Genomic DNA, 10,946 nt, shown 5'->3' with positions numbered 1-10,946 from the left:
GCATCCACATTACTATGATCATGTATACTCGATATAACGATCACAATTGCGTTGTGATTCATCGGTATAGTTAGATCCTGAACTGGTTCCATGCTATAGCACCTAGTGACGTCTGTTCTATGTGTATGTAAGCGTACTCATGTGAGTGTGATCATGTAATTATACTTAAGTAAGAATAATCATGTAAAAGTATATGAACGTATGCCTTTGCTACCCAAAGGCACTGAACTGACTGAAAGGAACTATTATGTTCATATATGTATACATGATATATAACTAATGTTTAAACGACCTTCGGACGGTACCCGATATCCCACCAGACCACATCTCAAGCGCGAAAAGGAAATAGGGTGGATAGCCTTCCTAAGTCTTTTAAACATTACTTATATAACTATACAAATATAGGCATGCTTATAACAAAATATCTATGTAAACGTAATTATGTAATTGTATAGTAATGTACTGTAATGTTCTAGCTGTAATGTATGTTCTCTCTATCTAGCAAGTATTGACTCATGAATGAACTGACTCATTGTTTGATATTGCGTTCTAGTAATAGTTCTAGTATCTTCCTAAACTACCCATATGGTAGCTTACTAGTAATATAACTGGTACGTATGAACATGGAGGTATACCCTTGCTATCCAAGGGCATTTGATGAACTGGAAAGACCTTTTATGACTATATATGTACACATGATATATAACTAATATTTAAACGACCTTCGGACGGTACCTGATATCCCACCAGACCACATCTCAAGCTCGAAAAGGAAATAGGGTGGACAGTCTTCCTAAGTCTTTTAAACATTTCTTATATAACCATACATATAGAGGCATGCAATTTATAATAAAAGCATAAAATAAGTTTTGTAAAAACCTTTGAACATAAATATTTTCTAAGAAAAGATTAACTTGATGTCGATCTATAAAAGGGTTTTGAAGGCATGGGTTTGATAAAACGGTTTAGTATAAAGAAACATTTGTTTGAAACATAATTGTAAATAAGTTTGAAATGTAATATACAGAGTAAAATGTATAGTGTAATAAGGAGTTTTAAACATATAAAGTGTTTATTACTAGTAAGCTAACATATAAAGGAGTTTTAAACATATAAAGTGGTTATTACTAATAAACAAGTCAAGACACCCTAGGACATGCTAAACACCTTTATCAAGTGTTATTAGCCTCTAGGATTGCATCTAAGTGTTTGTAGGGGAAGCTATTGTGTGTAGGGCTCAAGGAAATCTCCATAAGGGAGTTCATGACCCTAACAACACTACCAAATGAGTTTACGGCCGTGAACTCATAAGTTTATTGTCGTGAACTCATACTTCTGTGTCCATTTGATGTTTGATGCTCTATAAGGCCCTAATAAGCATTTCTACTTAATGGCTTGGTCTATGGAAGAGTTTAGGGCATAATATAACTCCTTTTAGGAGTTTACAGCCTGGGACCATATTCCCTTGGAGATTACGGCCGTATTCTCCCTTGGGAGGATGTTTTTGGCCGTGAACACCTTACTCTTGGTGTTCTAAGTGTGTTAGCTAGTCCAAAACACATTAGGGTACTTGTCTAAATTACCCTCTTGGCTTAAGGAAGGTTTTTACGGGTTTTGGCTCCTAAAAATGGAGTTCACGGCCCAAGAACCCTCTTGGCCGTGAACTCACTTCTAGCCATGAATCTTAATTGATTTATGGTCTAAAACATGTAATGGTAGTTCCTAGGTTCATTCCCGAGGCTTTGAGGGACATTGGGACACTTTTGGCCCTTAAAATGGAGTTTACTCTCCGCGTGTTCTTGGGCGGTAAACTCCCAAATCTTGGGGTCTTGATCCGATTTTGATGTTTTCTAGTCATATACACACTAGCATACAAGCCTAAGGTAGTTACCTAACATGGGAAAAAGACTAGGTAGCATTTAAGCCACATATAGGAGTTTACTCTCCAAGAACGTTCTTGGGCGGTAAACTCCCGAATCCCACAGATTTGCTATGTAATCTAAGTTATTAAGCACATTATAAGCATTATAAGACAATTAGAGAAGTGTACTCACGATTTGGGATAAAAACCCGAAGATCCGTGAGAGAGAAAATGGCTTTTCTCTAGTTGGAAATGTAACTAATGACATAATTTGGTTCAGAATTCAATTTATAGTCCTGAGATATTTTTGGCAGAAAAATATTTTTATTCCCGAAATGATATCTAATATAACAGAGTGTTGGAATAACAGTGTTGCATGAAACCCTAGTGCATCCACTCTCCTGATATCTCCTTAAGTGTAAATCCTGAAAAACTGCCAAACTTATACTCGAAGTCTGGAATTTCACTGAAACTGTTCTACTTCTATTGGCTTCAAATGGTTTGTACAGAATGGAAATTTCGGGTTGTCACATCATCCCCCTGTTAAAGGGAATTTCGTCCCGAAATTAGAATTCTAGGCAAGGAAGTAGGTACGAATGATCGAGTCGTGAGGAGGAAACGTCCTAATCGATTGGTTCTAGTGCACCTAAGTGAAATCGGTTTCTCGGTTGGCAATCCAGCGAACCTTCACTAACTGGCGACGGCGTTGCTTCGTCCACTTGACCTCTTGGTCAAGGGTCACTAAAGTTCTAATACGAAGGCAAGGATCTCGACGAGTGGACTTACAAGAGTCCTGACGGAAAGGCATGGTTTCATGATCGAGACGCTAAGAGTATAATGTATGTTACTGAGTTTGCGGAGTATGTCTAGTTTGTGAGATACAGGACTGATTCTGGTAAGAATCTCGGAGGTCCTGTCTATCTTGGATTTAGCTTTCCACACTTTATGAAGCGTATTAAGCCATTCCCAGAGTGACACTTCCTAAAGAACTTGGTCACTCACTTGGAATTCCAAAGGTTCCTTTTCTTGTTTAACTTCCCAGTCAAGGGCCACTCCTTGATGGGTCAAGCTCGTAAAGGTTTCTGCAATTTGTGAAGGGTTCTGAATGAACTAAGACAGTAGGTCTGTAAGACCTAGAATTTGGCGAATAACTGTCGGTGTCTCTGGTGTCGACAAATGCTCAACGGTTTTGACAAATTGAAAAAGTACTCCAAATTTCCCACATTACTAACAGTGTGTCATAGAAATTCGACTCTTCAATTTCAAAACTCGTGCCTAGAGAACTTCACGAAATGTTCCTCTGAAGGTAATGTTTCCATGGGTTCCTTCTTACTACAGTGGTAGATAAGTAAGTCATTACATGGAGAAATGACGAACTGATCCAAGTAAGAAAGACGTACCCTATTCGTTTAGCTCATGAAAGCTATGGGCGTATTGGTCCTAGCCGAAGGGTATCACTACGGACTCGAAGTGTCCGCATCGAGTTCGGAAGATAGTCTTTCAGACATCCTTCCCTAACACTCGAACTGGTGATATTCGGATCTCAGATCCATTTCTGAAAGTAATTCTTTCCTTGCATTTGCTCAACCATTTCATTTATGCGAGGCAGAGATAACGATTTCTAATGAAAATCTTGACGGAGTCCTCGATATCCGAGGCAAATATGATGCAATCCATCGATCTTTGGGAGAATAAGACTGGGGGTTCTCCAGGGTGAGAAGCCTAGTCTTCTTATTCTATCGCTGTGCAGTTCGTTAAGTTGTTTGTACTGTTCTGGTATCTCCGTAGGTGTTTAGACTATAGGGCGATCTGTTTACAAGAGTCGTACTGGGTTCTAAGTTTGTTCACATGACGATGCGATTACTCGTAGGCTTAGGCAGTTCTCCATCCTGAAGTTCATATTAGAATTCATACATGTTTTCACAATCACAATCTCGTGTATACGAGTCGTATATAATTAAGATTGAAAAGGTAGTCGAATAACTGATTCTTATTTAATCTCACATCCCATCGGGGAAAAAGAAGTTAAAGTGGAATCGTCAATTCTAAACCTGTAGAACCTTGATTATATATCCCTCTTATGTATACATTCCTCAGTGATAGATCAATCGCATAAATCCTTGGATTGAACTTGACGTACTGCACGAGTGGTACTTCGGGGGTTACTTCGGAAAAGAAAAGAACTAAGAGGTACTCTTGGCATGAGTACTTCGGTGTTCTGATATGACGGCTTCACTGGAAAAGTGATCTAGAAGAAAGAGGTGTACGTATGAAGCTGATTGTTTCTTGATGACAACATGATTCTATTAGCACGAAAGATAAGGATTTTGTGAGCGATTCTGGTTGACCTTAGATGTACTTCGATTGTTCAATCAAAGAGTAAGAGTATGGTCTCGAAAGGTTGACCTACATCTTTATGATGCAGTCCTAGTACGGAATGAAAGGATTTTGTCATTCAAGCCGAGGTATCGTGGGTTGGTGAATAACAAGATCCAACCACTAAAAGAGACTTGGAAATGTCTCCGGATCTAAGTTGCTATAGTCCAATGACTTGACTAAAGCATGTTTTAGATAGACTCTAATGAAAGAATGATAAGAGTACTTGAATGAAGAATGACACAGAATTTAGCCTGCTGTCAATATCTTTGATATTCCCGATGTAAAGATTCGGGGAAATGACCTTGAAGGTCTTACATCATATCCAAAGAAGATAATTCTTGACAGCATAAGGTCCTAACCTAAAGTACTTACAGTACAAGGTAATTTCATAGAAAATGCCACATCAGGCATAGACAGAAAAACGATTCCTTTTAACAAGGAAAATAAAGTAAAGCGCCTACTACTGGCGACGGTCAATCCTCTGGTGAACTCTCAGTTTAGCCAGTTGACGTTCCATATCAAGTAGGTGTCTTTTGTACACCCTTTGGCGTACTCGGAGCTTTATGACTTCGGCTCGTGATTCAACCAGTGCTTGCAGCAGGGTTTCATGGTTTCTCTCTGATCTCTCGCGAGCATCTTCTAGACGAATGGTGCGGAGGGTATGCATTTTAGCGTCGGTGACAACTTCGGTAATCTGATATAGGGCTATCTTACCTTGAATCTCATTTCGGGCCACTATGCGGACCAAGATTGGCAAGATTCTGTATGCTGAGCCCCCATTGCTCATGTCGTAAAAGATTCCACTACTAGAAAAAAGAACTTTAATGACGCGCTTTTTACGACACGCGGTAATTAACGACACGCAAAAGGACGTGCCCTTAAAATAGTGTCATCTCTCCAAAAAATTTAAGGATTTACGTCACGCTTTAATGCGTGCCCTTAATTTAGTGTCTCAAGAAAAAAAATTAAAAACATGGAGGGCGCTTTATCTTAAACGCGTGTCGTCTCTACCTGTCGCTTTATAATTTTAATGAAACGCGCTTTTAGTAGACAAGGGGGAAATGAAATCCCCAAAATTTTGAAAACCCGCCTTTTTTTCTATCTTCTATCTATCTTTCATCTTCAACCTAACAAGGACGAGCATTGCACTCTTGATTTCCCTAACTCTTTCTCATTTTCTGATTCAAACTTGAAAGAATCGAAAAAAAATCTATCAATTTTGAAGCCTAAAGAATCACAACCCCCTATCAATTTTGAAAAAAAATCTATCAATTTTTAACACAGACCTACCCACAACATTTTTCACTGGAAGTCTCTTTCGTCTCCACACCCTTGAGATCTCTCCATCGCATCCCAGAGGAAATCTCAGGTTGTTTTCAGCTTTGGGGTTTTTCGATTTCATCATTTTCCCCAATTTTCAGCTCCCGATTCTTCCCTTCTTGTTCTAATCTTACCCTGCGATTCCACCCCACCCTCCTAATCTCACTGATTCCTTCATTTTCAATGGGATCTCTTTCTTTGTGAGTTTTCTTTTCACGTCACAACAGTTGATCACCGAAGAAGCAATTTTCCAAATCTTTTTGTTGTTAATCAAAATTGCGTGTATGGCGATCAGATTCACTGTTTCTTACTCTGGCTACGTGGCCCAAAACCTAGCCACCGCCTCCGGAAAATCCAATACATGCCGAATTTTTCACGCGGTTTTTTCTCGTCCTCGTATATTCCAGAATCCCGACCGAGATCCCGTCGCCGGGTACGATCCGGCAGCAACGGCGGGTTCAAGGTGTTCGGTTTCGGCGTAAGCCACTCTCGCATGTGATTTTCTTGGCGTTGAGACCTCCTCCAAACCTTCTCCCCTCGTTGTTGGATTGATCTCGTTGGTAAAGTCAACGGATACCGGTGGTGGCGTTGGTGGTGGTTCTAGGGTTTTTGGGATTTCGTCGTTGAAGGCGTCTTCCATGATTCCGTTTTTCCAAGGGTCGAAGTGGCTCCCATGTAACGAGATTAACAGTACGGAGGTTGATAAAGGCGGTACGAGCTTGACGAAGTCCAATCAGACTACTACTGATTGCGTGAAAAACTGCAATGTTGAAAGTACTAAAATCATCGTTGAGAGGAACAATTGGTTTTCAAAACTATTAAGTGTTTGCTCCGATGATGCTAAGGTTGCCTTCACCGCTTTGAGTGTCAGTATCTTATTCCGATCGCAGTTGGCTGAACCAAGATCCATCCCCTCTGCATCCATGAGCCCTACCCTTGATGTGGGTGATCGCATAATGGCCGAAAAGGTATAATCCCAATTCTAACCTTATTACACACTATATGAATGATGGTTGCCAATTTCGCCATTTTGGCTTTTCAATTCACATAGTGATTGTATGCAAGATTTTGAGTGTTTGCCTGTTATTGATTTAGGTTTCATACATCTTTTGGAAGCCAGAAGTTTCAGATATTGTGATCTTCAAGGCTCCTACAATTCTTCAGGTGCGATTTCACTTCTTGATTATAAGTATCTTTGATTAGTTCTGTGCTTTGTTGTTTGCTCATTGTCTTGTATCAATAATCTTGTAGGAATTTGGCTACAGTTCTGGTGATGTATTTATAAAAAGAATTGTAGCAAAGGCTGGAGATTGGGTTGAGGTAAGATTATGATTTATGATTAACCTCCTTTTTTCAAGAGAATTATCTACAGCATTTATCTTTCCAAGATGTTAAATTCGTTCCATATTTTAGGTAAGAGGAGGTAAACTACTAGTGAATGGTGTAGCACAAGATGAAGAATTCATCTTAGAGCCATTAAAATACGAAATGAAACCTATGGTAACTTTTTTTTTCCCTTCAACTCCATATAAAGCCTTCATTATGCTAATTAGAACAAAAGATTTAATCTCAAATCATGTTTATGTTGTTTGTGGTTTAGCTTGTGCCAGAAGGGTGTGTCTTTGTGATGGGTGACAACCGTAACAACAGTTATGACTCGCACGACTGGTAATGCTTGCGTCCTTTTTTATACAGTGTTTGAGGAAGTTGATCCTAAATTACATTTTTACCCCTGGCATCTTCTCAAGTCATTGGAAAATTACCACATTTTACATGTCATATTTTAATTAACATGATATACTGTTAATCTGCTATATAATGTTTTCATGCAGTTTTGAAACTTTATGGATCATGGATCTGTCATCTGGTATCATTCAAGAAGTGGTCAAAGGTTTGACTTCTATTGCCTACATATTCTTTTGATGTTTCTAGGTTAATTATGATGTTATTTAATAATATTTTTTGTGGTGTGAAGGATCTTCAAAGATTATAGAGATCTGTGGACAGTTGATAAAGGAGAAATCATCCCTCGTAAAAGAAATACTGCCTAGTCAGCAGCTGCCACAAAATAATTTTTCGGTGGAGGGTATTTCACGTGCGGGTCTGCTTTATTCTGTGGTAACTTTTCAGGACAATATCGTAATTTGTGACACAGGTAAAATTAAATATTTTCCTTTTGTTTTAATTGATGAACTACAATATCCTCTAAGAAACAAGAGTGTTTAGATGGTCAGGTGGTGCGGAAATACAACAAAACTTGTGAGCCAATGACAAGCTTTGAGTTTTCAAATTTTGGAATGCTAGGATTGCCATACTGGTTGTTGCCCCTTATGAAATCAGCTTATGATATGAGCTCTATTTTTCACATGGTCTAGGACCACTAATTGCTTAGGATGGTAACTGGGTTGTCTTTTCGCGCCCTCCTTTGATACACCATAAAGGCATGAAGATTCTCTCTCTCTCTCTCTCTCTCTCTCTCTCTCTCTCTCCAAATTCTAAAACAAACAACAACAGGTAAATATATGCCAACATTTTGCTTAAAATTCTATGAACATTGAAAAAAACGAGGTCGATAGTGCCTTTTTCATGAGATTGTCAAAAGTTGAATAAAATAAAAAAATAAACAAGGGTAATATTGTAATAGGGAGGGTCTTAATACATAAAGTGACCAACCTCTCACTTAGCACGACAAGTCATGTTGATTTTATTAAGTAAAAAAGAAACAACCTTATCAATCTACATGCATTTAGTCATGTACTGTTTTCCCACAATTTGTCATCATAGAAGAAGACCCTACTGTCCCACAAGGGTAATATTGTAATAGGGCTGCTTTATATGTCATCATAGAAGACCCTGCTGTCCCATAATTTGTAACAATTTGTATTATCATTAGTTGATTTTAATAATAATTTGTTTTGTTTTATTGTTGAGGTTATAGACTGATAGTCTTACTTTTCATGTCATTATTATTTATTTCTTTTTTTGTTTGCAGTTTCTTGCAGAAACTTTGGATGTTGTTCAAGACATTGATTGGGTCATTTCTCTTGGAAATGCTTTTGCAAAGCAGTATGAGCTTTATACATATGATGATGAGCATTCTGCACTACTTCACAGGTATGAACTCATTATCATTATCATTACATTTTTTTAATTAAATTATCTTATTGAGAGTATTCTTCTCCTACAAATGTCTTGGTATACTTCTTCAGAAAGTTGATAACATGACTTATGTTCGTGATAAAATCGTCTGGATGTACCATCAAGCAAATAATCTAGATTTCAAGTATTCCAGCACCTTGATAATTATTACATTGCTATGTTTCACATTTAACCCTATTTTCTAATATTGTTTTGGTTGAACATGTTATTCCTCAAATTTTAACAAATTCTTGAATTGTGACTCACCCCTGCAGCTTTCTGAATGCAGGCTTATTTTGGTGCTGGATTAAGTGCAGTTCTGGCTTGGTGTGTGCGAGTGGGAAGGAACCAACCCAATGCCCCCGGAGTTCTGGCACCTTCCATCTTTACTTCCTATGTATCCAGGTTAATCTACTCGTATTTGTTCATGTCTCAAAGTGTGTATTCCAATATTAGGTATCATGATTTCTGTATTTATAAAATTTTGAAATAGGGTCTTGTTCAATGCTTTAGCTGTGTTTGCTCTAAGGGAGATCAACTTATCAAAAGTAAGTTACTGTTTCACCCTTTTATTTAATATTTTTGTGATTGAATGAAAGTCTTAATGAAAGTAATTGACAACCCTTTCTATGTAAATGATGTTGTGATTGTGGGAGAGGTGTTGTGTTTTTCTCTGTTGCTAGGTAACCTTCTCAACAACAACATTCTACTTAAGCAGGTGAGTAATCAAGATTAAGGGAGACTTGTAATCATGTTTGACATTCCTTTCCAGTAAGAAACAGAGTTGTATGATTATTTGTTAGTTTTATAGGAATGTATAACCCATGTTAGCAATGTATTATTTTTGTTTAACATTTGAATGATTCTTTGTATGACATTACAATTTGTGCAATTTATTTTATTTTTTGAGTATGAAATTTTATTTTATATTATGCAATGGATTGTATTTTTTGTATATGGTATTGTATTTCTATTATGAGAAATTAAATGCAAATTTAATTTAAAAATTAATAAATATATAAATTTTTTATTTAAACATTTAAATTTACGATACGCAAAAATGTGTGTCATCTTCATTTATGACATGGCCTTACTTGACAGGGGCTTTCTTGATACGCATTGCGTGTCATTAACACGCGCGTCGTAAGGTTACGACACGCGAATGCGTGTCATCTTCCTTTATGACAGGGCCTTCCTTGATACGCATTGCGTGTCGTAAACGCGCGTCGTAATTACGCGTCGTAAATGAGCGTCGTAAATGCGCGTCGTCTATAGACGACACGCAAAAGCGCGTCGTCTCTCTTTATGACAGAGCCTTCCTTGACACGCATTTGTGCGTCGTCTGAGCCTTTTACGACGCGCAATGAGCGTCGTAAAAGGCTTTTTTTTCTAGTAGTGTTCGGTCTCCATTAAATGGCATGGGCTGATCTTGTCCTTGGCTCCATGTTTCCAAGCATTCCACCCACTCAGGGGTCGGGCCATGAAAAACCGGACGAGGGTTAGGAATTGGAACGGGAGCTGCCTGGGGTAGGTTCTCAACCACTGGTTCGGAATTAGCATCGTCTGAAGGGTTTTCATCATGGTGATCATTCAAAGGGATCAGATGATCATTCTCTGGTTCTTCTCCAAACCAACCAGCAATGACCTCATTCGGGAGGTACTGGTTGCCGTGGGGATGGAGTCCAGCCATGTTATTTATGCGAGAATTGGGGGAAGAAATAATTATTAGACGAACTTGTTGGGTTTTGAGCAATATAACACTCCTAAGTGTACATGCTACCCTAAGTACCTTGGATCTATGTTTTCTCTATTATACATGCAAATATCAACTTTCCAAGGTATTGTTCTATTCTAGCATACAAAACTTTGAATAACACAAGTTAGAATAACATACCTTTTGTTGGTGCTTGTCTTCATGAAGCTTGAGTGCCTAGTGCCCCAAGTGTGACACCTCAAATGGTTCACACAACAGCATAAGCACTTGGAATAAATTAGAGAGAAATTAGAATACTTCAAGAATCGACTTGCCCTCCATGCATATCTAGTGGCCGATTTCTCACATCAATAAGATGCTTATATAGTTGTTACAATTAGGGTAAACCCTAATTGTCATGGCTTTCCATTTCCTTGGATCCATGGGTTCAAATACACCATGGAGCATCCATGGAGCATCCAATGGGTTTGAGCCCAACTTGATAATCCATGGAGCGTTAGCCCACTATATAAGTATGGATGATTTACACAATCA

At 38.3% G+C, this 10,946-nt stretch overlaps 1 pseudogene; it reads left to right on the top strand.

Annotated features, from left to right (window-relative positions):
• The first annotated feature begins 5,640 nt into the window (after nucleotides 1-5,640).
• LOC111900629 (thylakoidal processing peptidase 1, chloroplastic-like) lies at nucleotides 5,641-7,232 on the top strand (annotated as a pseudogene).
• Nucleotides 7,233-10,946: the final 3,714 nt, after the last annotated feature.

Source organism: Lactuca sativa, chromosome 3, assembly GCF_002870075.4.
Source record: "Lactuca sativa cultivar Salinas chromosome 3, Lsat_Salinas_v11, whole genome shotgun sequence".
Lineage (NCBI taxonomy): Eukaryota > Viridiplantae > Streptophyta > Magnoliopsida > Asterales > Asteraceae > Lactuca > Lactuca sativa.
This window is presented reverse-complemented; position numbering and strand designations above follow the sequence as displayed.